We start from the raw sequence: 15,764 nt of genomic DNA, 5'->3' as shown, positions 1-15,764 counted from the left end.
TTTACCACACAGCAATTTACAGAACATGCCACACAGCAATTTACAGAATATACCAGACAGCCATTTTCAGAATATACCACACAGCAATTTACAGAATATACCAGACAGCCATTTACAAAATTTACATAATTTACCATACAGCCATTTACAGAATATACCACACAGCCATTTTCAGAATATACCACACAGCAATTTACAAAATATACCAGACAGTCATTTTCAGAATATACCACACAGCAATTTACAGAATATACGAGACAGCCATTTACAAAATATACCAGATAGTCATTATACATAATTTACCACACAACCATTTACAGAATATACCACACAGCAATTTATAGAATACACCAGACAGACATTAACAGAATATACCAGACAGCCATTTACAGAATATACCAGACAGACATTTACAGAATATACCAGACAGACATTTACAGAATATACGAGATCTACATTTACTGAAAATACCAGACATAAATTTACAGGATATACCAGACAGCCATTTACAGAATATACCAACAGATATTTACAGAATATACCAGTCATACATTTACATAATATACCAGAGAGCCATTTGCAGAAAAATCAGTTAGTCATTGAACAGAATATAACAGGGAGGCATTAACAAAATATACCAGAGAGATATTTACAGAATATAACAGAGCAATGTACAGAATATGCCAGAAAAAGATGTGCAGAATATATAGACAGCCATTTACAGAATATACCACACAGCCATTTTCAGAATATACCAGACAGACATTTACACAATATACCAGATCTACATTTACAGAATATACCAGGCAGCCATTTACAGAATATACCAAACAGCTATTTTCAGAATATACCAGACATACATTTAGAGAATATACCATATATACATTTACAGAATATTCGAGATATACAGTTGCATAATATAGCAGATATACATTTACAGAATATACCAGGCAGCCGTTTACAGAATATACCAGATCTACATTTACAGAATATACCAGACAGCCATTTACTGAATATACCAGACAGCCATTTACTGAATATACCAGACAGCTGACAGCATTTACTGAAAATACCAGACAACCATTTACTGAATATACCAGAGAGCCATTTACGGAATATACCAGACAGCCATTTACAGAATATACCAGACATTTACAGAATATACGAGATATACAGTTGCATAATATAGCAGATACACATTTACAGAATATACCAGACATACATGTATATAATTTACGAGACTGCCATTTACTGAATATACCAGATAACCATTTACAGAATATACCAGATCTACATTTACATAATATACTAGACAGCCATTTACAGAATATACCAGACAGCCATTTACAGAATATGCCAGATATACATTTACATAATATACCAGACAGACATTTACAGAATATAGCAGTCATTTACAGAATATACCAAACAGCCATTTACAGAATATACCAGACAGCCATTTACTGAATATACCAAACAGCCGTTTCCTGAATATACCAGACAGCCATTTACAGAATATACCAGACAGACATTTACAGAATATACCAGACAGCCATTTACAGAATATACCAGACAGACATTTACAGAACATACCAGACAGATATTTACAGAATATACGAGAAATACAGTTGCATGTTATAGCAGATATGTATTTACAGAATATACCAGACAGCCATTTACAGAATATACCAGACAGCCATTTACAGAATATACCAGACAACCATTTACAGAATATACCAGACAACCATTTACAGAATATACCAGACATACATGTACATAATTTACCAGACCGCCATTTACTGAATATACCAGACAGCCATTCACATGATATACCAGATCTACATTTACAGAATATACCAGACAGCCATTTACAGAATATACCAGACAGCCATTGACAGAATATACCAGATCTACATTTCCAGAATATACCAGACAGCCATTTCCAGAATATACCAGACATTTCCAGAATATACCAGACAGCTATTTTGTAGACTAAACCAAATAGCCATTTTAAGGAAAGAACGATGGAGAAAATTACCTTTTTAATATGACCATGAAAGCTGCCATTTATCTTTTTCACATTTCCAAGATCAATGCTCACACGCACGTTCAATGCTTAATTTAAATCAGTGTGTGTAATTTATCATAAAGTTTTATACCATAGATTCGTCAACGATAGGATGTTTTGCCTGGATCAGTTTCAAAGCAAGACCATTCATCCCAGTTTTTCATTTTCTAGGAACTATGAACTTGGATTGACTTTGGTTATTGTGCACTTAACCTGATCTCCGTTGATATATGTATATATATATATATATATATATATATATATATATATATATATATATATATATATATATATATATATATATATATATATATATATGAATCTGTGGGCATTGGGAGGGGGAGTTATCGATGATAACTTAAGATAAGCAAGGAGTACAAGCTTACATGACAATGACTGATGGTCGTCAGTTCATGCATAACTTACTGCGGTGTTTACAATTTTGTGTAACATTGATAGCCCAATGCAAACTAAGCAAAGTACTTGCTTAAACACTTGGGATACTTTTGACATAGAAACGGCTGATTAAAACATGTATCACTTAGAAAGAAAGCAATTCTTGAAATGTGATGTAACTGAGATTAAGCTAAGAAATTTCCCGCTATCTGATGGTTTCAAGAACGAAATTGGTCTTATGCACACAATGCCGGCAGTGAAAAATACTAACAACGACAACCAATCATATAGACATACAAATATTGGAGACATAGCAAAATCGTTGCACTACCATGATGCAGGCGTACCTGCATAACGATTCATACAAATAGCACATACCACTAAAATTATAGAGGTACCAAAGGTTTGCAAAAATGACCACAGTTTCGTGTAACAAGTATGTACGTCACGGTATCATGATAATTACAGGATGGAAATATGGTTTTTTATCAGGAACAGCGGTTTTCTGTATGGCAGAAAAAAGTAGACTGACAGAGGAGGGGTGATAGGATTCGCTGTTTCAAAACCTAACGAGTAAATTTGTACCTACAACTCAATATCTTGGTGTTCATCGAGGGGCAAGTTATGCTAGGGAATTTCGCTTAACATATCGTACTTTCTTGGTAAGGAAGCTAAACAACAGATTAAAAAATAACAATTTGCATTTCAAGATGAAATATGTTGCAGCGATATTGTCCAACCCATCCGTGGTAATCAAACATTGCAGTAATCAATACATAATAAGATTTATGACATGAAATGGTGAAGTGTATATTCCTTTGTATACAGTAGGTGTAACCTGATTTTAATCCTATCCGTTTGTCTATCCATCCGTACATCTGCACACAGGTTGGTGCGTCAGCAAATGCCACAAAACTAATTAAATGTAAGTAAATGCAATTATGATGGCATATTGGTATGTATATGCAGATTAAGTCTCCCGGTCTTGTTGAACATTTTTCTTGTGATTTTCCAAATGTTTCGGATGGAGGCAATATATTGTATCGTTCCATCCCAAATCAAGCACGGTAGTTCGTGAAGACAATGCTGGCTCTTCAATGTATAACTGAAGACGAGCAGTAGAGAACGCTGAATAAATTACATACTTCAAGGTTGGAAATCTCTAGTCCACCACTGACTGAAGGTATTTAATGTTGTTGTTCGTTTTAACGTAACATTAAACATGTTGTTGCTGTATCATACAATGGAAATTCAAGACAAACACCTTTCTCACACACATGGGTTGCCTGCATGGAGGTTAATTACAAATCAATAAGATATTACACAGCAGCATATATTTAGAACAATCCAACTGCAAACATTTGCTTTCATAAAAATATTAATCAATAGTACTTACAACTGAAAAAAATATTTAATTTAGGCTGCAGATAAGTATTGTTTCACTAAATGCATATTTAACTTTGCCATAGACTTAAGACCAGTCTACTAGTAAGACGGAAACATTGTCTTAAATTTGCATGTCGATGCAGGCAGTACGCATCTAACGAACGATTTTTGCAGTAATGAGCATAGCAATAAAGAAGCATGAGTAAACAAGTAAATACTAAAGTGGAAAAGCCAAACCTTCGTAGTCATGTTCTCAATGGTCATTCGGAATATAACTGTCCCTAAACTCAGATTCTTAATACTGGATAACTAACGTTTAGCGTGGAGCCTTGAACTTTGGCGGAAGTCAAATAGCCAGTAGGTAAATGAAACGTAACAGTTGCTTGTTTGGGCTTTTGGTTAATTTCTTGCGACAACTTCTTATATTAATTTTAATATATATCTATAAAATATAATCTCACGTGATGAAAATAAGATTAAAATAATCTCTCATGGAACGAACGTGAGATTCACATAATCTCATGGAATGAAAGTGAGATTCACATAATTTCATGGAATGAAAGTGAGATTCACATAATCTCATGGAATGAAAGTGAGATTCACATAATCTTACGTGATGAAAGTAAGATTCAAATAATCTCATATAATCAAAATGACTTAATTGTACTCAATTAAAACAATAATCAGTTGAAACAATCTTATGACTCCGTCATTTATACAGCCGTATAATTAATAAATTTTGCAAACACTTGCAGATGTGTCCACTGACAATTCATACAGTTCTCCTGAATTCTTGGGTTGACCTACACTTTTGTCGACCGCACACACCCTTCATGGATCCACCATGCGCACAACTTTGTATGGCCTTGCTGATTACCTCATTTTCCATATATATATATATATATATATATATATATATATATATATATATATATATATATATATATATATATATATATAACACAGATGCTACCAGACAGACAGCTTCATATACCCGCACACACATACGTACATACAGAACACAGTTATCCTGAATTGGGTGGGCCCACACTTGTATTGGTCACACCCACCCTGGATCCACCATACGCACAGACATATAGACATACATAAATACAGCCACATGGCTTTAGAACAAAAAATGGAAAACGTTCACTCCTTCACTTGATCCAAAAGACCAGTGTGTCAATTGGAAAAGAACTTGCCTTAAATCTACAGGAGAGATAGAATATTAATCAGGGTAAAATAACCGTGCATACCGTGATTTTAGTGTCTATAGCCGCAAGAGATGAGATACATGCTAATTCAGTTGCTTACCTTGAAAAACAAGTATGCACCCTAGGTAACGTTGTACGCATATACGAAGAAAATAATCAAATCGTTCTTAGGCGAAACTAAGTTATTTCATGCTTTATTCTGTGACAAAGGACAAATATATGCATTTGTGTGTGACATAAATAAAATATATGTATAGTATGTACGCTGTATCAATGATATACCATTCGTTGTATAAATATTTCATAGAAAAGAAACTCGGCAAGCCTGGTTTCCTTTTAATGAAAAATGTATTCATCTCACCAGCCCAATACGTGACAGGCACGTTCGTCCACAGAGGTTGCAGGTGAATGTTTGGGTTGTGGCAGGTGATGCCGATAGTTTCCAGTGTTTTCTTCGCCATCGTGTTTCGTCCCAGCTGGCCCCTCTTTTTGTTGAAAGGTGGCAGTGGCCCGGTGAACTGTACGTCGCAAGCGTTTACGGTCAGCTTCTTGTGATGCCCATTGTCGCTGATCGATGACACAGGTGGTGAGGGTCTTTTTCAAGGAGTCTTTATATCTCTTTCGAAGAGTGGCCAGTGGACAGATCACCATACAGTGCGATCTTTTGCAAGCGAAGATCCTCCATGCTGGACACGTGCCTTGCCCAGCGTAACTGTATCTTCATGAGCGTGAATCCTGCTTGTTTGAGGACTTCAGTGTTGGTGACGAAGTCACTCCACTGGATATTGAGGACGTTGCGGAGGCAGCGCTGATGGAAGCGTTAAATGAGGCGGAGGTGGCTGCTGTAGGTGACCCAGGATTCGGCGCCATATAGGAGGGTGGTCGGTACACAGCTTTGTAGACGCTGATCTTTGTATCTCTCCTGAGACTGGCGTTTGTACAACACTCGTTTTTAGAGTCTTGCCTTAAATCTACAGGAGCTTTAAGTATATATATATATATATTATAAGTTAATTGATCCTCTGTTGGATGTTTTTCTTTCAAAAGATAAGCGACAGCACACAATAGTCGTTTGACAGGATTGAATAACTTATCACGCACATAGTTAAATACCATCCACTGTGGAAAGCCCAAACGAGACGCTGAGTGAAGGTTTGGACTGGAATACCTAAATGATTGATCAAAGCGAATAAGCAATTCGTAATTTACCAGGAATGTTTACTTAATCCAAAGTTATTCAAGTCATGCAATTACACGAGTAACACCAAAATTAATCAGTACTATAGATTGCACATGACAACGTTGTTTGGGTCTATAACATAAACACCTACGCCTACGTAAGGAAAGCTTATTATGTCCACTATTATGTCCACAGTTAGTAACTCTATCAAGAGATGCAGTGTCAACAAAGTCTTTCCAAAATTAGTCACTCCACAGCCGGACGCAGTGCAAACATAGTCGTTCCACAATTAGTAACTCTATCGAAAGAGATACAGTGTCAACGAAGTCTTTCCAAAATTAGTCACTCCACAGCCGGATGCAGTGCAAACATAGTCGTTCCACAATTACTCCCTGGATGGAGATGCATTACCAACGAAGTCGTTACACAAGTAATCACTCTACAAGTTATTATTTTGATACGCTCCTTTAAATACTGTTACACCTGATAAAAACATATCTGATCTTACTGACATTTAAATGCTTTCTTGAATATCTGAAACTTTTTAAAGATACACGCTTGTAGCTTTGACATTGACGGGCTAGGTTGATGACAATTGTCGTGTTCAAGCTATATTATATAAGACTTCAAGCTTGTAGCACTGACTTATGTGTACTTCTCAAATCAACGTCGGTAGCAATTCCTATCAATATAAGCACAGTATATATCTTTTTGACTATTAAGTTTTGAAATAAAAGCCTACAAGAGACTATTTTCGATGCCGTAGTTGTGATTTCGATCTTATGTTGTTTGAGTAGCGTCAACATAAATAATGATACAACTAAGGAAGAACAGAACACAGAGGGAGTGAAAAATGATTTGCTAGCATGGGAATTTAAAATAATATTTCAACAGTCTTTCCTCGCACGCACACTCACATATAAAAAACATGAAAAATGGATAGCACACGTACCAGCATCTTTTACATTAGATTGCACTAATTTAAACATTTTGTTCACACATATTCTAAACAATGGTGCCAACACATTGTTAGCATCATCTGTTCGTTCATATCCAATACAAAGAGACAAAATACCAGTGGCAATCAGACTATTTGGGTTTATTTTTAGAAGTGGTATCGTTAAAAGTTTGCTCAGTTCTCTTGTTGCTAGGTCTGTGTATAATACTAAGAGTTGATGGCTTTTCCATTTTATTTCAAGAGCTGTCTTTTCTGCTTGCAGCGAGTTATTTATTTACTTCACCTTGATATACATATTATTTATTGTGCTAAAAGAATGTCTTGCCTTTGTCAATACTACTTTTAAAACCTGTTTAAACATTCACAATAGCAACAAATCTAATAAATGCAAATGTAATAAATATGAAGTTGTATTTTACTGATCATAAAAAGGTAGAAATATAGCATTAAGTTCAAATTGTATTGGCTTTGAAATGGTTGCTGCAAGAGGGAAATCCTATGGGTTATTAAAAATGCATAGAGCAAAGTCTTAATGAATTGTCCAGCAGTATTCTCTTACTTATTGATCTGAATATTTCCTTTTCTTTCCTATGCTAGTTTAATAAATTATTCAGCTTTTATCTTATTATTTGCCTCTGGTGTATAATTTCATCTTCATCTTCTCTAGTACAAGAAATAACTTGGACCTACTTTGACTTTCGAAAACAGCTTGATACAAACCTATAGCTACTCTAACAATTACTTCTTCTGCATATTTTGTTCTAGTAAGAACTAATAATTCAGCACTTCACTTTGAAAGTAATTGATCCTTATTTGAATGATTTGCTAAAATATAATTTCGTATTGTATTCCAGTTTCTGACTGTTTATGTTTTAGCTTGTGGAGTCAATACAGTTATAACAACATTGTCTTCTTAGAAATAATATACACGTTACCCTCAAAGAGTCGAATAGAAAAAAAAATGTAAGTTAGTTTAAAGGTTCAATAAACAAACTGGAATTTATCTGAACACGTCTACATGTTTCTTTTAACGTCATATTACTATGAACCACCTAGTAACGCCAATTATTTATTCAGCAACATGTGACATAGCATAATGAAATAAATAATTGCAAACTAGTGCCGGATGTATAGTTTGAGATTCAACATAATAAACCCATTTTGTATCCAAAATGAATACCAAATTTTTATATTTGTGTCTCTTGCACTAAAGAAAATGTAGGTCCTCAATAAAAAGTTATTTTGAATATTAAGCTCTCCTCCTTTTACATGAAGCCTTTATATTAAAGTTGGAGATGTCTATTGGGAACTAGATAATATCTTGAATCTCTGAGGGAACAATTCCTGTGATCATAAAATCATTTTACTGTTCAAGTCTTTCTGTTATTCATGATCAGATACCAATAAAAATATCTTCAATATCTGTTCATTTAATTAAATATAAATTAACATGTAAGTTAATACGCTGTGTAAAATTAAATTAAAATGTAAGTTAATACCACTATGTATTCTTGGTATAAAAACCATAGAGTAACATGCTTTATTGTTTTAGCATACTTTTCCTAATTCAGACTCTTATTAGGAAACAGTTAAGTTATTTTTGGACGTTTCGTTGTTTGTATATTTAGTTAAAAACTGCTTGCACCTTACGGATACTATCAACCATGTTTTGGCTAATATGATCTAAACGTTTCTTTTTCTTATCGATTATTATTGTTATGCAGTTTACAAATACATATTTTGTGTGAATATCGCTGGCTGTAAGACTTATATTGGTATACTTCTGATTATGTGCGTTAACAATTCACATTCTCTTTACTGTTGTTATTTTTTTTTCCATTGGATCGGATTTCATCTCAACTCAATCAGTAGCAACATATTGAATAGCTGTTAATTTTTACCGTCACGTTGTTCTTCAAACTATCACCCTTTTCAAAATATTCTATATTAGCTGTGTCCAACTTTTGTACAATATTCGGCAGATCTGTAATATGGCCATGATTTATATGTAAATCAATGTTACTTGATTGTCTAGTGTTTTTCTTCTCTCTCTCTCTCTCTCTCTCTCTCTCTCGATTTTGTCTAAAATAAGTGAATAGCAGCTGTTCATCTCAGTAATTGCTAAGCCATTATTTGAAAGAGTAGAACGAAGTGTATATGAAAAAAATCACAATTTAATCCGGAAGAGTTAGGCACATGTTACAAAATAAAACGCAGATCAGTAAAATATAAGTTTAGCTTTGCTGTGCTTGTCTACGATAAATCTAAATTCTTAATTCACATGTACATTGTTTAATAATCTAAATTAGACGAGATTGTTGATCATTGCAATCATTTGAAATAAATTATTTGGAGCCGATGATTCTCTTCAAAGGTCAAGGTCAGGTGATATTGTTATTTTGATTTCGCATAGTAAAGCATCAAATAGTTTGATGAAGTCACATCAGTTGAGGATTAAGGAATTTCAATCCAAGCTCTTGCCTTATACAAAGACGTTTTCGAAGGCCATTTTGAAACAATCCATTATCCAAATCCAGACATCAAGGCAACTAGTTTCAAACATATTGTATTACGAATATTACAGCACAGAAGGGTGGACTTCAAGTTATCATGACTTATAAACAGCCCTTCTCTCAAAATCACGAGTGGTTACATGAAATGTAGCAAGGACTACCAGTATGTGTATATAGTTATGAAATACAGTGCATCATATCACGAATAATTAGTCGTATTTCCTCGTATTGTCTAATAAAGTCACGCAAACACATTCTTCACTTGTGAGGTTTTGTGATGGAGAGAAGACTGAAGACTATATTATGTAACCGAAGGCTGTTACGCTATGGAGGCTTGTCACACTTCAGGGTACCTTTTGAAACACATTGAACAGGTAATATCTTTATATAACGATATTTAGTTACCTTGATGCATACTATGTTCAGTATCAATGTATCTCATTAATGATTTTAAGACTAACATGCTTAATTCTTGTAATGATTAACATGATTCATTCTTTCAATGCATTCTGATTCGGTTAGTCATATTCGGTGTGTCATGCCAGTACCACACTCTTCTTTGTGGAGTTATTGGAATTACGTCACGAGGCGGTATGCGTTAGGCGTTTTGATTGGGTGACTGAGTTTCCATTAGCTACCGCATTTGCATATAAAGGCGACTGCATTGAGAGATGAAAGCTGATTTGTATAAATAAGTCTGTCATATTTTACTTATTCTGATTTAGGTTTCTTTATGTCAAGTGATAGGCTGAGACGAACCATTTTATAAAAGCGATGTCTTTAATAGTATCAAAATAACGTTACAATCAAGAAAACTGAATATCATACATTTCATTGTAATTGAATATGTAGTATATAAGACGTGTTTAACACACAATGTAAACAAGGTCCTTGAAATCTTTGAGCAAGTTTATATAAAAGAATGCACACACACAGCGCCATTGAAGCCTGACCGGAAATAAGATTTTGTTTTCAAAAAGGCTGGACAAAACGAGGCAAAAAATGAGTGTTAGCTATTGTGGTGGAGGTGGAACTCAAATACATGCTTGAAGTACCACGTTTTCAAGGACAACCAGGAAATATAGATTCAGCCACTAAATAACCAAGTCTTTTAATGCAAGTAGAGGAAAAAATTAAGTTAGGCCTGATGAATATCAGAAACGAATAGAAAGCGGATAAGCAAGGAAACATGCCCAAAAGAAGAAATTTAGTACTGAATTAAGTTTGAAACAGGTGAAAATATATAAAAGCTCAGGCAGTTGGAGTGAAATTTTAAAGAAAATACTGTAAGCATTAATGCAAAATTATTGCTAACTTTCTGCTAGGTGAAATATGATGAGTGTATCGCAAGTATTAATATAGTGACAGCGGCAGCGTTAGCAATGCTAAGATATGTTCTGTATGTAAGACATTTTAGTAAAATGGTACTAACGTTTCTACAACGGATGAACCACCTCCTCGTTGCCCCTCATCTCCGTTTGTCTGATTGAACCGAAACACAACAGTACCAATGCCTGATATCAATGTTTGCTTGGAAAGGTAGTTATTTATGAATTCTGGCTAAATTGGTTCGTTTCTAGACCGTACCATTGTGTTACATGTATTGATAATACAAGTCTTGTGTGTAAATGAACAAGTTTATCGCATCATATCTCCGATAATGATCATATAAAATATTAGACTTTGCTGCGAACGAATTTAAAACAAGGTTTTTATTTTTGCATGCAATATCATTTGCACAAGTAACATAATGTGCTATTCCGACAGTGTTTCATGAAATTTGTAAAAGATTAATTTGTTTGGGAAAACCAGTACCAATTAAATGCTAATAAATATCACCAATTGATATTTCCAACCAGTCTACCGAGTAAAATATTTTCATTTTCCACTCTGATACTAGTTTAGTCTACGCAGTCATGACGTCACTGGATTATGATGCAATTTCCTCTACTTTTTTTTTCTTCGCACTTGTTTTTAAGCATGTCACTGGCGAAAATTTTATTTAAAGAATGAACGTGCAATTTAGTTTCATGTTTATTATATCTTTCACTGGACATCAGATTAAAGTTCTGAGAAATCTGGATACTGCAAGATGATAACTGTATTTGCTACTGCAAGATGATAACTGTATTTGTTGTAAAACCACGTACAATATCCACTGACCTTAGGTAATATTTTGTGACAAGATAAAGTTTATATCGTTTTTAATTCAAGAGACAATGCGTAGCTGATGTTTAAAGGGACGTGCATATTGTTCTTTCGTCTAACTAAATTTGATTGAAGTCTAAGTCGTCTCGTTATTATATTAAAATTTATTCGAGTTTGATTACTTTTCATCTTGATCAAAATCAGGATGTTATACATGTTGTTTTTAAACTGCATTTGTTCCACATATTTTCGGAGATGTTTCAATCAACATCAATAATTGTGCTGCACATTATGGCATCAATTAATTCATTGGAATTTGAGGAACGAACGAAACAAAGTACAGTATGCCCAAACGTCAAAATAAAATGAACAACAACGAACTTTAGAACCATTCTAGTACGGTTAACAGGCATCATGAGTAACAAGAAACAAGATAACAAATTAGAATATAAAAGTACAGAGTTAGAAAATGGAAACTTATTACCTGCTTTATGATTTGGCTCGTACACAAGATGCCAATCCCTTCTCGCAGTCCTTGGAAACAATTCGACAATATATATTTAAATTGTGCACTTCCAGTATGACGAACCAGAGAAACTTTTCTGGACTGGTTCATACATGTACAATATTTGAATAAGCAAGCTTGCATTTTATTCAGCATGGTTGATATTTATTGCGTAGATTGTAAAATGACAAAGATCACTGAACAATCAGGAAGTTTTTCTCCATGCACTGTAGGCCTCATTGCATTTAATGTAACGAATGAGATCTTTCACTGCCAACGTGTGATAAGTATACATTAATATATAATGGATATCCATAACAATCCAACCTCAGATAATTTAAATCATCTCTTATATGTTGATTGAGGTTTGTATTAATAGAGATATAACATCCGTACATGAGTAGGTACTTGTGCACATTCAACATAAGCGTAGGTGGGTTCATAGATATTGACTCTATGTAACATTAGAGATCCTACAAGAGAATAAAGAAGTTTCTTGCGGTCCTTTGTATATTTATTTATTTTCGTTAGAATATTGAACCTCAACTCTCATCACATAAATACACCCATCGAACACAGATGAGATTGTTTTCATAAAGGGAGTCATATGACAAAATTAGAGTTAAGAACACTCAGTGGGGATTTAAGAAGAATAAATTCTCTTCAATAAACAAATATTCTGTTCCGTTTAAAATTAAAATTAAACCGCTGCATGATAAATATTCAGGAAAATCTACTGTCTTAAGAAACGTCGTTGGAGAAGAGTACATGCACTAATAAAACATTATTCAACCTATTGTGCTTGTATCCCATCCAAATAATGTTTACGACGACTCTTGTATAAATCTGACAAACCAATTAAATTATTAGCGACTCAATAATATATAGAACTGTCATACCATTTGCACTGTTACTTTATCTTTAGGATTGAATTTATATTGCACTGTAGTGCTGTAATTTATGACACATAATCGCAATCAGAGATTATAAACTATATTATATTTATTGAACTCCTTTACAAACTCGTAGTGCTTGCACAATTTGACGTGCAGTGGTTGTTATGCGGCTGGCCATTTGACTCAAGGTTGACATCAATGTTAACACGCTGTTTATATGTTTCATTTCATAGTCCCTTGCTAAGGGTATTGTTATCAATTCATGTCTTAATATTAAAAAAATTAAATACAGCTAGACTTCTAACGCTCTATTTGTCTCAGTGAGTGTTTTGATTCAATGTTATTTAAATATGAACTTATAAATAGACCCAAAACTCATTTTGCTCCAGAAAATATATCATACACTTTAATTGTTATGGAATAATAGAATATAAATTAAAACGGGCTTCTCGTCCAAATATATTAGACACGTCCCTCCACTACTTTTGTCTTATATTCCATTACTTCACTCCGTGCACGAGGATTTGCGTGTGTGTGAGAGAAATGTAGAAAATGGTGGATTGAACATTTGTAAAAAATAAAAGTTATGACCTTTGTTATATATATATATATATATATATATATATATATATATATATATATATATATATATATATATATATTGTACAATAGACAACAAAGAGTAAACATAGCATATAAAATAGAATGAATACTTTATTATTATTTTGAAATTGGCAAATTGAAAGTGCCACTAACTAAATCCTGTCGACTGGTAATCTTTTTCTTTCGAATGTCAAATATATCCAGAATGTATTTTTCGTTAATGTTATGCTACAAAATCATACCTGATATATACTGGTATTTTTGAAACTTTCTATGAAGGGGAATATCTTTACGAATTTGAGAAATGCAAAAAATTTATTCTTTAGCTAAGCAGTTTAAAATGAAATACAATTTTGAAGCCTACAGTAAAGAAATTAGTATTCTTTAACTCTCTAATGCAAAATAAAGACAGAATCAGTCTCATAATATAAGGAACAAGACGTTTATGTTGTTATTACATAATAATTATATAAACACATCCAAAACATCCAAATAACGTGATACACTCCATAGATGAAAGAACAATATCTTTGGTACATGCAACACTGAGGGTAACTATTTAGTTCTACAGGATGATTCATGTTTGATCGACAGTGTTTTCAGTTCATTATATAGACCTATGTATAAAAAAATTAGAAAGTCACTATCTTTTTAAAATTTAAACTTCTTGCTCATATTGATCTAGACATAAAGTTGTCACTCGGTGACGATACTCTAAACGACACCGGTAATACTTGTGTGTTTAAAAGGGTTTGGGCTTTATTTCAGACCTGACGGTTTTATAAGCCAATAAATCTAACAAGAGAATCCAGCGAAGTTAAAATTAAATGTGAGTTTATCCATAATATTATTGTAGTGGTTGCATATCTCAAGCACTAGTGTATTTGCATTGCCTCTCTCATCGTCCTTTGATTAAACTATAAACTAAAGACGGGAGAGGTGGTGCTTTATGCCTTGTGTGGGAGATAATAAACATCACAACATAGATAGACGGATAAACAAGACATAAAATAGTTTGTGACCATGTCTCTGTAGTATCTCTGTTTCAGCGCCGAAGATGGCAACTGCACTTTTTGAACCAGGCTTTTAAGCAAGGGCAGACTTAAATTTTGTTTCTGCATATCCCGGCAAAGACGGAGATTAAAAAATTGGAGAGGATACGTTCAACACCAAATCTTCCGTATTCGAGGGATTGGGTGTTGGTCTGACTGATGACACTGGGGTTACTGGTGCTCATATTTTTTCGGTGTTACTGATGCTTGTATTCTGCTACATTTATTTAGCTTCGTTTTCTCTCTAGCAAAACCTAGAATGGACTTTTCCCCATCATTTGTAGAGGCCTTGTTGTTGATTTGCCTGTGTCTCCTTTGCTCCTACAATCCTAATTGATTTTATCTCTTCTTCCAACGCTTTTTTTTATTAATCTTTTAGTAATTTCCATCTGAATATACATAGAGTCGGGAAATAGATGCTCATCCAGCTTGAGAATTGTTTCACCCAGTCAATCGTTTCCATGACTGTCGTGATGATTATGGCAGATCTGGTAATTTTTATTAAATCGATACATAATGTCAATGGGGTAACGCACAACTTTAAAAAAGACCTGATACGGGTTTAAATGTCTCCAACGATTTAAAAGTATGGCATATTCAATCAGCCATATTGTTATTGTTGCTGTTGTTGTAGTGTTTAACGTCATTATTCAGCGCAAGATTGGCTACACAAGGTGGCCTGTATAACTAGTGGAGACAGAACCCTGTAATACCCCGGGAAGAACCACCAACACACGAGAAGCTACTGGTAAGCTTTCGTAGCAGAGCCTGAGATTAGAACCACACAGACAGAGATGAGATGGCAGCGATACGGAACGGTGAGCACTTTAGACCACTCGTCCACC

The 15,764-nt window shown here is 34.1% G+C and overlaps 1 protein-coding gene across 3 annotated transcripts in view; it reads right to left on the bottom strand.

The window, feature by feature from the left end:
- LOC149783192 (uncharacterized) overlaps window positions 1-12,576 on the bottom strand; it is a 55,444-nt gene extending 42,868 nt beyond the window's left edge. The window contains exon 1 of one of the 3 annotated variants that reach the window (XM_089931424.1): window positions 12,348-12,576. The gene's annotated coding sequence lies outside the window, so the exon portion shown is untranslated. The remainder of the gene's footprint in view (window positions 1-12,347) is intronic. The other 2 variants (XM_089931423.1, XM_089931422.1) reach the window with 2 other exon arrangements.
- Window positions 12,577-15,764: the final 3,188 nt, after the last annotated feature.

This window comes from Sinohyriopsis cumingii, chromosome 14 (assembly GCF_028554795.1).
Source record: "Sinohyriopsis cumingii isolate HCF-2022 chromosome 14, ASM2855479v2, whole genome shotgun sequence".
NCBI lineage: Eukaryota > Metazoa > Mollusca > Bivalvia > Unionida > Unionidae > Sinohyriopsis > Sinohyriopsis cumingii.
Note: the sequence above shows the minus strand (reverse complement) of the source record. Positions and strands in the feature narration are given on the sequence as shown.